The sequence below is a fragment of the Bidens hawaiensis genome, unplaced genomic scaffold, assembly GCF_021521415.1.
Source record: "Bidens hawaiensis isolate Kalapana, Puna unplaced genomic scaffold, B.hawaiensis_p1.1 tig00049471_1, whole genome shotgun sequence".
NCBI classification, from domain to species: Eukaryota; Viridiplantae; Streptophyta; class Magnoliopsida; order Asterales; family Asteraceae; genus Bidens; species Bidens hawaiensis.
The window spans coordinates 68,901-85,167 of NW_027498854.1; the positions used below are offsets into that span (position 1 = coordinate 68,901).

The 16,267-nt window shown below is 30.2% G+C and overlaps 1 pseudogene across 1 annotated transcript; it reads right to left on the reverse strand.

Moving 5' to 3' along the window:
* Positions 1-5,588: 5,588 nt before the first annotated feature.
* Positions 5,589-9,259, reverse strand: LOC143598041 (uncharacterized; annotated as a pseudogene). The gene is made up of 3 exons (XR_013147040.1): positions 8,777-9,259; positions 7,523-7,922; positions 5,589-6,642 (listed from the first exon to the last, which is right to left on the reverse strand). The product of XR_013147040.1 is annotated as an uncharacterized LOC143598041 (transcript).
* Between the last annotated feature and the right edge of the window lie 7,008 nt (positions 9,260-16,267).

Consider the following 16,267-nt stretch of genomic DNA (forward strand, 5'->3'; position numbering starts at 1 on the left):
GTCCTTATCGGATTTTCATTTGGAGCGTTCTTTTGACTATTCAAACTTCCGTGTTATGATAAAATTTTAAAAGTTATATTTAATTTTTTTTTATTTTTCTTCTTCTTTTCCTCGAAATTTGATGGTTTGTTATAGTAACCTTTAATTTCGGGACGAAATTTCCTAAAGTAGGGGAGACTGTAACAACTCGAAAATTCCAATTAAGATTGTATCCGTAACCCGACCCATTTTGATTTTCTTGGATAATTTAATCAATGAAAACGCGTTTCCAAACTGAAATATTATGCCTTTTGATCCATTAACCCTTACCCGTATCCATTTGACAACCCGCGACCCGCTTTGTTATCTTGGACCTTAATTCTCGCCTCAATTTTGGAATCAAATCATTCATCATAACATACATTCCTAATTCGGCCTAACCGACATAGTGAATTAGGAAACAAGATCCTTATTGCTATGATTTGATTGTTTAACAAACCGTCTTATACTAACTCATCAATATACCGTCTAAAGTTCGTAATAATCTAATTAAACCTCCAGTTACAACCTTCTAACCCTCGAGATCTAAACCCTAAGCTTAATTGGAATATGATCCTCTGAATTCATCGAAGCAACTCGTTGTTTTGCCGTCACTCTTCGTCGTCGTTCACCATCATTTCGCAACGTAATCTGGTAATTTATATATGCTTTTAGATCGTTTTTGTCCATACTTCAATAACCCTTACATTAATTAGATTAACGATTATCAGATTGAACGACTTAAGGATTAGGGTTCATATTTCTTGAAACTAATAATAATAAATTCACAATAACCAATAACCGTAGTGATCAATCGTTCAATCAATAAACATCTTAATCCCAAATATAACTCGAATCACATCGAAACTTTAATTCATTATACGTGTTGTCTCATTATTAATTAATTCATATTACTTATATTTAATTAGGAATCTTTGTCGGTGTATCCCGAAGGGTTCATCGTTCTCACATCGTCACTTATTTCGTTCATCCGAACAGGTGAGTAAGCACTCCCCTATTTTACTTGTTTTCAAATGTTTTGGGGACATTTGCATACTATTTATCATATTATTTATCTTATTATTTCTCAAACACAAACTGTGATCTTTGTGCTGTGTATCAATTGAATGATTGCCTGTTACTTGCTATTTGCTTACTTGCTTACTTGAATCGCATTCGGAGAGGTCAAACATAATCTCATTATAGTATGATCATACGACCGTCGTAGTGGCCAGAGCCCGATCGCATTGGCAATGGTTTCACCGACACCTCATTTTTGGTAACCAATGCCCATTCGCATGGCAACGGTTTAGCCCTTTTTTTATAGTTGATTGTTTATGTACGTGCTATGATTTAATTGTTTATACTCACAGATAACAGTTTTGTCTATTTTTATTCACTTATATCATTATATATATTATTATTTTCTTTGTTTGTGTCAAAACTGGTGATTTACTCAATCAACATGTTTTGTTGACAAACATATATGTTGTACGCATTTGCAGGTTATAGATTTGGATTCCTTATCGAACTGAAGCTCACGTAGATATGACTTTAGGATAAAACATATACAAGAATAGTTGGTTTTGTATTTGTAATTTTCTTTATTTTGTTGTATATAAATGTTTGATAATAAATAAATTAATTAGATATTGTCGCTTTATAATTCCATGATAGTAACCTTGAGAGTTGTGACAATCAGATCACGCCCCGATATTTCCGCCTTAGGTTGGGGTGTGACAATCATATTATTCCGGTAAGATTTTATATCAATTACAATTATTTTTTTTCCGTTTTTGTTTGTATTTATATTGATAATTATATGATTTTATTATAATCTCTTTAGGGTATATATCAAAATCGAAGATTCAATGGAGATCTCCACTATTTCGTTTTTCCGGTAACGTGATTCAAATTTTCTGGTTGCAAATTTTAACATCAATTTTACATTTTTTTTCACATGATTCAAATCTTTTATAATTTGTAATTTATTTATTATGTGACATTAATATTTAATTTTATCATTTCAGGTTATTGTCCTCAACTTGATATAGCTAATTTCATGGATTTAAGATTTTTTGATAAGATGTCTTTTATTTTGTTTAATAATGATTTATATTTCTGTTAGTATTCGTGTATTTATTTATTTTTCACAATTTATGTAATTCAATTGATTATTATATAATTCGAAAATGATATATAGTTGATTATTCTTTATATGCTTTGTTATTGCTAATTATTATTATGAAAACAAAATGAATATAATGTTTATTAATTATCAGCATTAAATATTAATGGCAAGTTAAAAATTGATTCACTATTTTTGAAAATATTTTCATTTCAATTTCAAATTTTAACTTAATAATTAATGTTACTTTGATCATGACTAGATAATAACTTTTCAGTTAAGAGTTTACTTTATTCCAAATTTAAATTATATTCAAAGACTCTTTCCGAATATAATTAAATCATTTAATAGTTTTCTAACTTTTCTTAATTTACATTATGATAGTCATTTATCAAAATTAATTACTTCCTATAATAAAATTGGTGAGATTAACTTTTATAATTTCATCAAATATCTCAAAATTTAAAATCATTTGAATGACCGGATTAAAATCACATTCAATTACCAAAATTACATATCATTCAATCTATCATAATTATGCAAAATCACCGGTTTATGAATTAATTGTAATTAAAACATTTAATTATTACATATATAAACAGGAAAATGTGTTGACTTTTTTTATTTTCAAGAGATTAAGAGATCCAGTTTCATAACATTTGGTACTAAGCTTAATAACATCTTTTTATATTGATTTATTTATCATGTTTACTTAAATTTATATCATCGACTGTTGTAGGAATTATCAAAAGCAGTTTTAAATTTGAGTTCGAATTCAAAACAGTTTTTAAAATATACATGATTTTCAAATTCGAATTCAAAGCAGTTTTAAATTTAAATGATTGACTATTAATGATTTTTATAACACCCAAGTTATTTGAACTATGGAATAATAAAAGTCACATTTATTCATACATTATGAATTATGTTTAATGTCTAATATTATTCCTTTAATGTTTAATACGATCTGATATTAGTATTCACGTAATGTGAGATATAATTTATCAGGTTGCAACCAACTATTTTGAAGAACATGAGGTTTTCAAATGCATCAATGTCATATGTAATTCACATGTTATACTGGCATTACCAAAGTAAGCAATTTTAAAGTATATGGAAACTTTGAATGATTATATTATAGTATTGTTTTAAAAATGTTTGTCAAAACAGTGTCAGGTCACATATCAAAAACATGTTCGGAAAATGTGAGTTCCGAGTAAAATGATTTTAGTTCAAACGTGCATTTAAGTTAACAAATATTTCTTTATTATAAATTTTTAATTATCGCGTTTTAATTCAGGTAACTAATAAATTATTATTAATTAATCAATGTATTTACGTTTTTATAAAGATTCTTATAATACTTGTTTTAATTACGCTAACAAAAAATTAATTATTAATTAATGTATTATTGTTTCTATTGAAATTTCTAATTTTCATGTTTTTATTAAAGTAAACAAAAATTAATTATTAGTTAATATATTTTCTTTTTTTATACAATCATATAAATCCATATTTTAAACTTTTAATTAAGGTTACAAAACATTTTTAAAGTTATTGAAAAAGAAGTATGCTCTATAGTTTATGAGGTTCGGAAATGATATATAGCTTATGAGTGAAGCAAATAACATTTTGTTTTTTAAAATTTTGATGATTGTGTGTAAATTAAAGAATGGACAAAGACACATGGTATTAATGATCCCAAGGCCAGACACTTTAATTCTTATTCACTAATAAGTTATTTTAAATGTTTGTTTTTTAGTTTTAGTTTAACACTTTTAGACGTTTGTATCTTAATTTTTTCTTAATATTCATAACACATTTAAACCTGATTAAATACAGAATTTGACCAATTAGCAACAAACTTTTAAATCTTTCTATACTCTTTCAACCTCAACAAACATTTTCATTTTCTTATATTTGACCATTTTTTATGCCTAAATGTCAAAATTAATGTTTAAAATAAACACACCATTTTATTATTTCAAAAATAATAAAACTTTTCATATGTTTTGGAAGTTGACTAATTAACCAATTTAATTTTAAAATTTGTATTATTATGTCGAAATTATATATTACAAATACAACTATATTAAATAATTTTTTTTGAAAATTTACTAATTTTTTTATTCATAAAAATGAACCATAGCTTTGGATTTATTTATATATATATTTATTACTAATATTCATAAAAATTTACTATTTTTTTAATAATATTCATAAAAATTTATTTATTCATAAAAATTTACTAATTTTTTTATTTATATTTCAGGTACTAATACTGCTTATCGCACTTATATAATTCGTTATGGTCTAACACATTCAGATAAGAAACTTTCAATTAAATTGAAGAGAATATAGTTTTTTCCAGTTGTATTTTGTTTTGGAATGACTATTAATAAAAGTCAAGGTAAATCTCTAGTGAGAGTTGACATATATCTCACAGACCCGGTGTTTACACATCGACAACTTTATGTAGCTTTATCAAGAGCGAATAGTGGTGTTAAAATTCTTATATTAAACAAGGAAGACAAAGTTACAAATAAAGTAAATATGGTTTCTAAGGAAGTCTTTTTAGTAGCTTATGAATTTTACATTTTTAACTTTTGATTATGTTTTCAAATGTTGTAATTTGAATGTTGTTTGGGTTTATCTTTGTATTTCACAATCATTGGTTTTCGTACCAATATTATTTACAACTTATAATATGTTGTCGTCTCAAATAACATATAACAACTTATGTTGTCCTTTCAAATGACGTTCAAAAATTTAAATATTTCCACTCGTGTCGTACCACTGAATCCATACGCCATTATCAATCATACGACTCAACCTTTAAAATTTCGTAAAAAAACACACACACACAATATTAGACATATTGATATGACTATATAGATAGCCTAATCATGCAACTTAATCCATACACTTTCTAGTTATTTTACTAATTTAGTCCACTTTCATTTTCATCACTCCAATGATGATTAAAGCATCATTTTATTTTTCTACATATATAGTTTAGGTAAAAACTGGGTTAAACTAGTTCACATACCTACAATCTATAGATATTAACAAGTTTTATATATCATTTATGATGTTTCTGCTATATACTTCACAACACCACCCAATTTACAAACACTAAAAAAGTTGGTATAATAAGAAACCTTCAAGTACACAAATTTGCTGACATCTAGATTTCACATGTTTGTTATCTTTATCGAATTCTAATAAATATAAATCATACTATGTGAAAATTTTTACTTATTATATAGCAAAACACTAATGAACTTCATGATATTTGCACATAACTCTAAACCCAACAAAGTTATAAGTAATTTTAATCACTTAATGTTAGAAATTGATTAAAGATAACAATTTTAGCAGCATGAAATCAAATATTTCAAAAGGTTAATGTCACAAAATTACTATGATAGTATTACGACCACCACTTTACTTATTACGTACACTACACCCTTCACCGGAAACAAATATATCGTCACCAAGTACATGAAAAAACTATTAAACTGACCACAAGTCGGGTCATGTTCGATTGTTCTCATCAATCACCATATATAAGAGCATCTCTAACGCTACCCTTGTCATCCATAGTCACATAAACACAATTCATGAAACTAGTGTCCAATGGATTTGTCCATACCACTCTTATTATCCCAAAATTACATATATTCTTTAACATGAGTGTACTTATGACCCAAAACACTCTCCTTAATTTCCACTAAATCCTATGTTTGAAACATCATTCATGGGACAAGTGAACTTCATCAACTCTTGTTGCAAACTAAACACTCTTCTCTCATTCACTTCAACTCCAAGAAAATCTCTAGTCAAACTCCCCTCACCCAAGTCAACGCCGCCGGAGTTCTCACCCGTCAACCCCGCCATCATCCTCATCATCATCCCGTCGCCATTCGACATCCCACCAATCACATTATCCGATTGGTTCAACGAACTAAACAACCCAAACCCGCCTGAGTTTATGGACCCCACTTCAGTAGCCTTTTGTAAAAGTGCGGTGGCGGACATATGCGCCTGACGTGGCAGCGGGTTATGACAACCAGCATAATCATTATGTAACGGAATATTCAACTGAATATCCCCTATATTATTATTATTATCTTGTTCTTGTTTTAAACATAACCCTTGTGGCAGTTCCATAATATTATTATTCTCAACTGTTTCCTGACTTCTACTCAACCATATATTATTATTATTAATGTTTGAGCTTGATGACCCTAATAACGATGAAACTATTGTTGGGTTTTCTAGTGAATTATTATTATTATGGTGCAACCAAAGGGGTAACATTGGTTTCATCCCCGGATTCATAAACCTATTACCGTTACCCGCCGGTTAGCATCATCAAATCGTTATGGAAATTAATATTCGTGGCGGTTTGAAGCGTTGAGAACGACGCCGTTCTTGAATTTTCTTGAGTTAAGGGGTCACAAAATGCTCTATGCGTTATGAAGCTATCTTTCCTGTCATGTTTGTTTGTTTGTTAAGCCATACACATGTAAGGTTATATATATATTAGTTTATCTTTCCAAATATGGAAGGTTTGAGTCATGTAGCATAAAAAATACTGTAATCTAAAAGTTATTTCTTAGTTTGGTCCGTGGACCGGTAACTAGGCATGTAAACGAGCTGAACGTTCAGTACTAGGCCGTTTGACGTGAAGTTCATTTATATTTGTTTATTTAATAAACGAGAGAACATGAATAAAGGTTTTATGGTCATTTTGTTCGTTTTATGTTCATCCATTTATGTTCTTTCATTTATGTACATCTGTGTTCGTTAGTTTAAGTTCGTTTATTTACGTTCTATAAATTCATTTAAAATATTTTGTCCCCAACAATTAAGTTTAGTATATTATAAAATTAAATATTAATTGTTACGATTTATTCTAGTGTTATTAAATTTATAGGCCCAACATGCTGATGTTTAAGTTTACTTTTAGTTGGTGTTATTCGCACCTTTAATTTATGTTCGCTCTTCTATGTTCATTTGTTTACGTTTGTAAATCATTACTTTAATTATACTATTAACAAACAAACACAAAGGAACACACTTACACACTCATCTTCTTAACAAACGAACATGAACAAAAAACTTTGTTTGTTTAATTGTTCGTGTTCATGCGTTTGTTCAATTAAAATTAAACAAATGAACATGATCATGGCCTATTCGGTTCGTTTACAAGTGTACCGATGACTAGTTAGTTGTCTGGTCCAGCCAGACACGATGACCAGTTCATTGTCTGGTCCGGTCCAAGCAGTGGACTGGAAAGGTGACTTATTTACTGTCTGGTACCAAAAAGACGAAAACATGTTATAAAAGTTTAGAACTCGAATGCTATACCTGGAAAAGATTGTTCCGCAATCACAAGTATACTCTCTTGTACCACAAATCTTGCCATGAGCCTTCCAATCCGATTGAACCGCATATTTCTTCGAACACCTTTCGCATTTCCACTTCTTTTCACCATGTTTCCGGCTGAAATGCTTCTTTACGCCGGTGAGATCTCCAAGAGCTCGAGACGGTTCATGATGAACACAACTTTTCACTGGACATATGTAAACCTTCTTCCTTACCACTTCATTTTTATTTCTTTGCTTTAGCTTCCATGGCAAATTATGTCCTCTTCTATGGAGCTGCAAATTCTGATCTCTTTGAAACCCCTTGCTACATACCTCACACACGAAACGGTTTGTTGCCATTAAGGACTTCGGTGATAAAGCTATGATTTCTGCATCTGGATCTACAATTCAGTAAGAACTCAACATCAACATGAAACAAATTTGATAAACTCTAAAAAGTATTTAAATTCTTTATACATAGGTTGAGAATATATATACAATCATATTTAATAAATTTAACTAGTGATGTACAATATATTTCAAGATAGTTACAATCTTTTATATATGGTATAATTATAATTTCCATAAATCATTAATGAGACAAAATCTTTATACATAGGGTGAGAATATACAATCATAATCTATAAATTTAACTAGAGGTATATAATATATAATATAATACAAGAGAATTACAATCTTTATGGTTTTATAATTTCTTTAAATCATTAATGATCAAGATAAACTCTTTATACATGGGGTAAGAATATATCATACTTTATAAATTTAACTAGAGATACATATATAACATAATACAAGATATATAGTTACAATATTCTTCTTATAGTTTTATGGTGTTATAAATCACTAATCAAGACAAACTTTTTATAATCATATTATATAAATTTAACTAGAGATATATAATATAATACAAGATAATTGCAATCTTTATGGTATTATAATTTCCTTTAAATCATTAATGATCAAGATTAACTCTATACACATGGGGTGAGAATATACATACTATATAAATTTAATAATTAGAGATACATAACATGTATAATACAATATAATTACAATCTTGTATGGTATTATTATAAATCACTAATCAAGATATATAAACTTTTTATATAAAGGGTGATAATATACAATCATATTCTATAAATTTAACTAGCTAGAGATATACAAGACACATAACATATATAATACAAGATAATTACAATCTATGCTAATATGTACTTAATTACTGAATGATTACCTGGGTTTCCAGGTAGATTACGTTTTCGTTTAGCCGAATTTGACGAAGTAGGGTTAGGGTTTGTGACGTCGGTGTCATGAACGAATCCATCACCGGACATCATTTCCGATCAACAGAATTTGAGGTAAACTTATAAGTTGATAACAAGAGTTACAAGATAAGAAGCTAAAAATAGATAAGTGGATAAAGATATGATGATGATGTATGAGCATGTGATTCATCAAGTCAAGTGTTGTTCAAAGTAAAAAAAACGTAACATATATGTTTGGTTTTTGGATATTACATATAGATTCAAGTGAAGTGATCTTGTTTTGCTTTGAATCTTGTTGAGAAAGAATTGAAGTAAGAAGACATACGATGATTGAGGTTTGAGAGAATAATTTCACACAGTAGAACACACACAGAAGGTGTGTGTGTGAGAGAGAGAGAGAACTATATTACACGGGTTGAATGTAAAGTCGGTCGGGCAGAGACTTAAGTGGACCTCAATAGATACCTTCTCCGTGAGTAAATTTTGACTTTTACTTTAAAGTCGTTCATTAAAAAAAAGAAAAACACACACGATGTATACTATTATGTCTTTTCACAATATTCTAGTCCAAAATTATTTGGGAAAATTTCCAAAAAAGGCGTTTATGAATACGTTTTTCAGGTTTTAGGTGTTATTTCAAACAAATTCTCAAAATAGGTGTTATAAACTAGTCGTGACGAATAGTTTATGATTGTCAACGAGTAGTTTGTATAACTAATAAAAATTTGCCACGTGTCTATAAACTAACCGTAACGACCAGTTTCACTAATCATTTACTCGTAAAGATTAAATAATTTTAAAGCCTCGTAATCAACGTCCACGAGTAAATAAGATATCCTTTAGTCGCGACGAGCAGATTATAAAACCTTAAGAGTCGCGAGTAGTTTATCAAACTAACCATGACGATGAGTTTGATAACCAAATGCATCGAACCGGTTTGTTTTTCAAAACACTAACCGGAATTGTTAGTTTGTTTGGTCAAATAGTCGTTACGAGTAGATAATGGTCAACGATTACTTTACATCCATTATACGAGTTTTTTATTGGTAATTAACTCGTCTCGATAAGTTTACCTGGTAAACATTACTCATACAAGTAGTTCATATCTAATTAACTCGTCCTGACTAGTTTACCTTGTTTATATTCTCGATACGAGTATTTTATTAGTAATTAACTCGTTATGATAAGTTTACCAGATTTACATTACCGATACGAGTAATTTATTGGTAGTTAACTCATCACGTCTAGTTTACCTTGTTTACATTATCGATACGAGTAGTTAATTAGTAACAAACTCGTCTTGACTGATTAATTGATAACAAACTCTTCTTTGACGATGACGGTATACGATAGGTACGTATGTATGTATACTTATTTTTGGTAGTTAACATTGAAATAAATACGCAACAATTATGTTAATTTTGGTAATTTGTTCATGTCTGTGTGTTCTTTTGTAAACTGTCTACCGGGTATCCGGCCACAAGAGCTAGAGGGGTATTTGTCTTTCCTTGTTTCATGTTCTCCCACATGGGTATGCGGAGTAGGTTATGATCTGGGCCCAACATTTAGGAAACCGCATTTTTTAAATAAAATATTCTTGAAAAAGTTCCGGTTCAGGCGTATGGGTCGGGTGATTGTGGAATATGGACGTGCATCTTTTTGGACAGGTTGACAGCGGGGAGAGAGGTGTTCGTAAATGGTGAAGATACAAAAAAGGCATCGGTAACTACCAAACATAATTAAACTAGTCAAGACGAGTTTGTTACTAATTAACTACTCGTATCGGTAATGTAAACAAGGTAAACAAGACTCGACGAGTTAAATACCAATAAATTACTCGTATCGGTAATGTAAATCTGGTAAACTTATCAGAACGAGTTAATTACTAATAAAATACTCGTATCGGGAATATAAACAAGGTAAACTAGTCAGGACGAGTTAACTAGATATGAACTACTCGTATGAGTAATGTTTACCATGTAAACTTATCGAGACGAGTTAATTACCAATAAAAAACTCGTATAATGGATGTAAAGTAATCGTTGACCATTATCTACTCGTAACGACTAGTTGACCAAACAAACTAACCATTCCGGTTAGTGTTTTGAAAAACAAGTCGGTTCGATGCATTTGGTTATCAAACTCATCGTCATGGTTAGTTTGCTAAACTACTCGCGACTCGTAAGGTTTTATAATCTGCTCGTCGCGACTAAAGGATATCTTATTTACTCGTGGGCGTTGATTACGAGGCTTTAAACTTATTTAATCTTTACGAGTAGATGATTAGTGAAACTGGTCGTTACGGTTAGTTTATAGACACATGGCAAGTTTTTATTGGTTATACAAACTACTCGTTGACAATCATAAACTATTCGTCACGATTAGTTTATAATACCTATTTTAGGAATTTGTTTGAAATGACACCTAAAACCTGAAAAACAAATTCATAAACGCCTATTTTTTAGAATTTTCCCAAATTATTTTCTTGCTTCACTTACTTATTTCATATCGTATATTTATAATAAGTTAATAATATTACATATATAATGTATTAAATACTATTAAGTACATTAAAATAAATATATATTAACTTATATAAAATATTTGACTTCAAATATAAGGTAAAGTTAAAATACAAAGGACAACAAAAATAAGAAGGGTGAGAAAAAGTCTAATCCATTAATCTTATATTTGGATGGTAGAGATTAATTCAAGAATAAAAATTAAATAAAAATAGATGAGAAGAGCATGAATGTAATAACTCATTTATAAAGACTTTCTCTTTCCACATGCAAGGCACATGTCAATTATCCCATAATTTTAAAACGTCTATAACTTTTTCATACGACGTTTTTTTTAAGAAATTTTTTTTACCAAAATAACGAGCGTTTTTTTATCTTTAATATGAATATCATATTGTTATATAAAAATAAAAAAAAAGTTGGTGGGTTTTTTTTTATTGTTTTATTTGGTTGTCCATTGTGCTTTTTAATTGAGTTTTTCTATGCATTATGTTATATATTTTGGTCATTGTGTTTTTCAACTGATACTCATATTAAAGATAAAAATTAAAATAAAGATTACGTCATTTTGTCTTTCGTTTGTCACTGTGTCTTTGTGCTCAACATTTGCTTTATGTTGATTGTGTATTACGTTCAAGCCCTTGTGTAACATGTAGATTCCATTGTGTTTTACGTTTATGGTCATTGTGTTATATGTATTTACTATTGTGTCTTACGTTTAAGGTCATTGTGTTATATGTATTTACCATTGTGTCTTACGCTTAAGGTCATTGTGTTATATGTATTTACCATTGTGTCTTACGTTTAAGGTCATTGTGTTATATGTATTTTACCATTGTGTCTTACGTTTCAGGTCATTGTGTTATATGTATTTTACCATTGTGTCTTACGTTTCAGGTCATTGTGTTATATGTTCCATTATTGTGTTTTACGTTTCATGTTAGGGGGTGTTTGGTACAGAGAATGGAATTGTAGAGAAATGGAATAGAGAAATGGAATTGCAGAGAAAGGGAATTGGTCTGGAGAATGAGAATTGACTGTTCTGTTTGGTAGTACAGAGATTTCAGTAGAGAAATATAGCTGAGAATCATTTCTCTTGTTTGGTACATAGGAAATAAACAGAGAATTATATCAACTTTATCATTAGCACAAGTATTTTTTTCATAACAAATATTTATTAAAAAATAAAAAAACATATAAAAAGATGCATAAATTCCAACCAAAATATGCATTGATCAAACCAATTCACATACAAAACATAGTTTTTAAGCAAAAAACATCAACCATAGTTAAAACCAATTCACATACAAAACATACTTCAACCATACACAACTATCCCATTGAACCATCGGTATACAACTCGACCATCTCAATTTTCTCTTCTATTGTTAACACAAGAAAAGAACGTCCTAGATCCACATCTTTACCAATCAAATGAGCTGCTTTGAACCGTTTTTTCGTAGTGATACCTGGTAAAGCTTTCAACTCATCACTAACCTTTTCATAGATTTCACGAGCCTCCATACCTTCTTTGCTAAGTTGTTCACCCACCATCTCCCCAAATCGAAGCAAAACTTCCTTGATATCTTTGCAAGACTCTCGATATATCTCATCTGCATCCGTGCTTCTACCTCTTTTGCGCTTGCTTGTTACACTTCCTGTTTGTCCTTCAGATCTATCAACATTTGGAACGGCTTCATCAACAAAATCAAAGTCTTCAATATCAACAGGTGAGCTTTTTTGCGTCTCTTGAACAACATCTTCTTCTCCAAGGTCAACTGCTTTACTACCAGTAGCTCTATCCTTACCGAATATGGTACACAATTTGTCATAGAAAGGAAATGACTTGTCACGAAAATTCACAGCACCTTTGTGAGACTACAAGACAATTACAAATAAATTAGACTAAAATTTTAAAATCTAAAAAATATATTTTTTAGAATATACCTTCACGTATTCATTCCAAACACTATCATCGGCAATAATACAACATTTTTGTTCATCCCAACCAAACCCACTTGTATGCACCATATCATATACAATGCTAAAGTGTGTCTTCCATGTCTTCATCATAGACTTTATATGTGGTTCTGCTTTGAGGCCAGAGTTAGGAAGACTTACATCTAGCAATTGTTGAATACCATTTAAATAACCTGGTTTGAATCCATTGTCAGCACCAGCATACTTTCCGGATGCATGTATCTCCATTAATGCATCAATTAGCTTTGCATCTTCATCATTTGTCCAGGTATGCTTGCTCCGAGTAACTCCTCTCACTATATTTGAATCTGCCATGTCTACGTACAAATGCATAATTATACAATTAAAAATCATAATTCATGTAACTACAAATACAAATATAACAAGAAACATTAATAAGAAACAAATAAAGTGCATAAATAAACATTAATAAGAAACATCCTTGGTTCTACAAATAAAAAATACAGAATTTTCAAACATAATTAAGAAACATTGTTGGCACGCTGCGCACGCATCGCAGTCCAACTATTAAACATTTCATTAGCAAGAAGGTCTCTACGATCGGTCCATTCTTGTGAGGGCTCAATAATAGAAATAACATTGTCATGGTCATTTGCAGGTTGTGTGTGATTTACTGGGATTTCGTTATCAAGAGGGTCTTCACTCATTGTTGTTCGTATGAAATTGTGCAATAAACAACAAGCAATGATGATACGTGGCATGGACTCTATGGGATGATATGAGTTATCACGCAAAATAGCCCATCTATCTTTAATCATTCCGAAACATCTTTCTATAACATTCCTGGCCGATGAATGTCTCATATTAAAGAACTCCTTAGCATTCGTAGGAGGACGAGACCAATCGTTAAGATGATAACGTTGACCTCGATATGGAGTTAAAAATCCTTCACCATTTGTATAACCGGCATCACAAAGGTAGTATGTTCCTACAATTAACCATAAACTCTATGTTAATTATCATACTTAAATCTATGTATATTCTTTGAAAATTGTCTATCACATACCCGGAGTTATTTTAAGACCATTGGGTCTACTGATTGCATCACGCAAAACTCTACTATCAGTTGCAGAACCCTCCCATCCCGCTAAGACATACGTAAATAAAAGGTCTCTCGTACATACTCCGAGTACGTTAGTACAAATCTGCCCTTTTCTTGTCCTATAAGGTTTTCTATCAATAGCAGGGACTTCAACTTTAATGTATGTTCCATCTAATGCTCCTAAGCAACCCTGAGTTAAAAGAAAACATTACTTACTAATTTATGTTAGCAAAAAATATCTTTAATAAAAAATGTGTTTGACTAACCTTAAACCATTTCCATCTTTCATCAGTTTCATTATCTGGCACTGGCACGGGTGACTTGTAGAGTTTTTTGTGTAATCGACATATAACATTTAAGACTAACTTGAAATACCGACTTACAGTTTCCCCGGACCGATGAAATCTGTTGACTAGTATCTTATTCTTTGCATTATGAGCAAGGGTATGTAAAAACATAGCAACTTGCTCATCGACTAACATGTTTTTACTATTCTTTAGTCCCCCTCTAGTTTATAGCATATCACAAAGTGTTGTAAATGCATGTATATTCATTCTTATGTTAACAACACTCGTAACATCAATTTCATAAACCATCCTCACCATGTTTTCACGCCTATTATGGTAACTCATTAAATATTTTGTACGTAAAGTCATTGACTCAATCGACCGACGCAAATGATAAGTACACAACATCCACCAACGAATCGTAACATAAATGACATAAAATGCACCTATGGCAACTATTCTTTGTCTGGAAGGTGATCTTGCCATCTACACATAAAAATATAAGAAAATTCAAGAAAAGCAAATAACTCCAAAATATAATCCAAATATTAGCAACAAAGTGATCATGAAAGCAAGAAAAATGATTACATGCTACTTTATTCACTGACTTGCTGAATGTTGTTTAATTGCCAATGTTTACATCAATATATATGTTATTTTGGATGAAATTGAACATCCAAGTTTCCATGTGAGTTACAAGTCAATGTTATACAAGATCCCTAAGGTTTCCATGTGAGTTACAAGTCAATTTCTAGATAAAAATGGTGTAAAAAGTGATGATTTGTTGATATGTAGAAATCTGAGTTTTTTGGTCAGATTTGAGTTTGTAAATATAGATTTATTTATCAACAAAACAATTGAAATAAATTATGAAAATATTTTCACAGAAACTTCAACATCTCTAGGTGTTTATATATTTTTCTCAAAATTTTAAAGTATGCATAAGGTTTTCAACTAAAATGCTAATTATCAAAGGTATCTAAAACTTACTGTTCAGAGTTTGTAAATGTCAAAATTTCTCAAAAATTGACTACTTAGGATTTGCATACAAGGCCAATTGGGAAATATTCTAGACACTTAAAATGTTCATTAGAAAGAGGAATGAAGTCTAAAACTTCAAAAGCAAGAGAGTTATGCTCTTTAGAAGTGGACCTAAAATCTGTCAGTCAAAAACAGATTTGACCTTCGGTTTTATTTTTCACGTTTGGGTAATCAAAACTTCTCTAAAAATTACGAAACCAGTGGGGTTTGAAACTAGACTCTTTGAACTTAATGTTAGACTCAAGAAACGATCAATTTGCATCTGTTATGATCAAAATATTGTTTGAACAAAACAGCATTACAGATTTCATCAGCAACAGCATTCAAGCAACACATGTAAACATTCAATTTATCGGTTCCAACATTCAACCTAGCATCTAAATATCATTCTAACATAAAATTCATGATTCAAACTCATCAATTTCATACCATATAATGTTCAATTCCCAACCTAGACATCAAAGATTTCATCAAGAGTCGAATTAAACATAAACCATTGAAATCTAACATATCTAAATCGATTACCAACAACATACAAACATCCCACGATAACAATCGACATCAGCA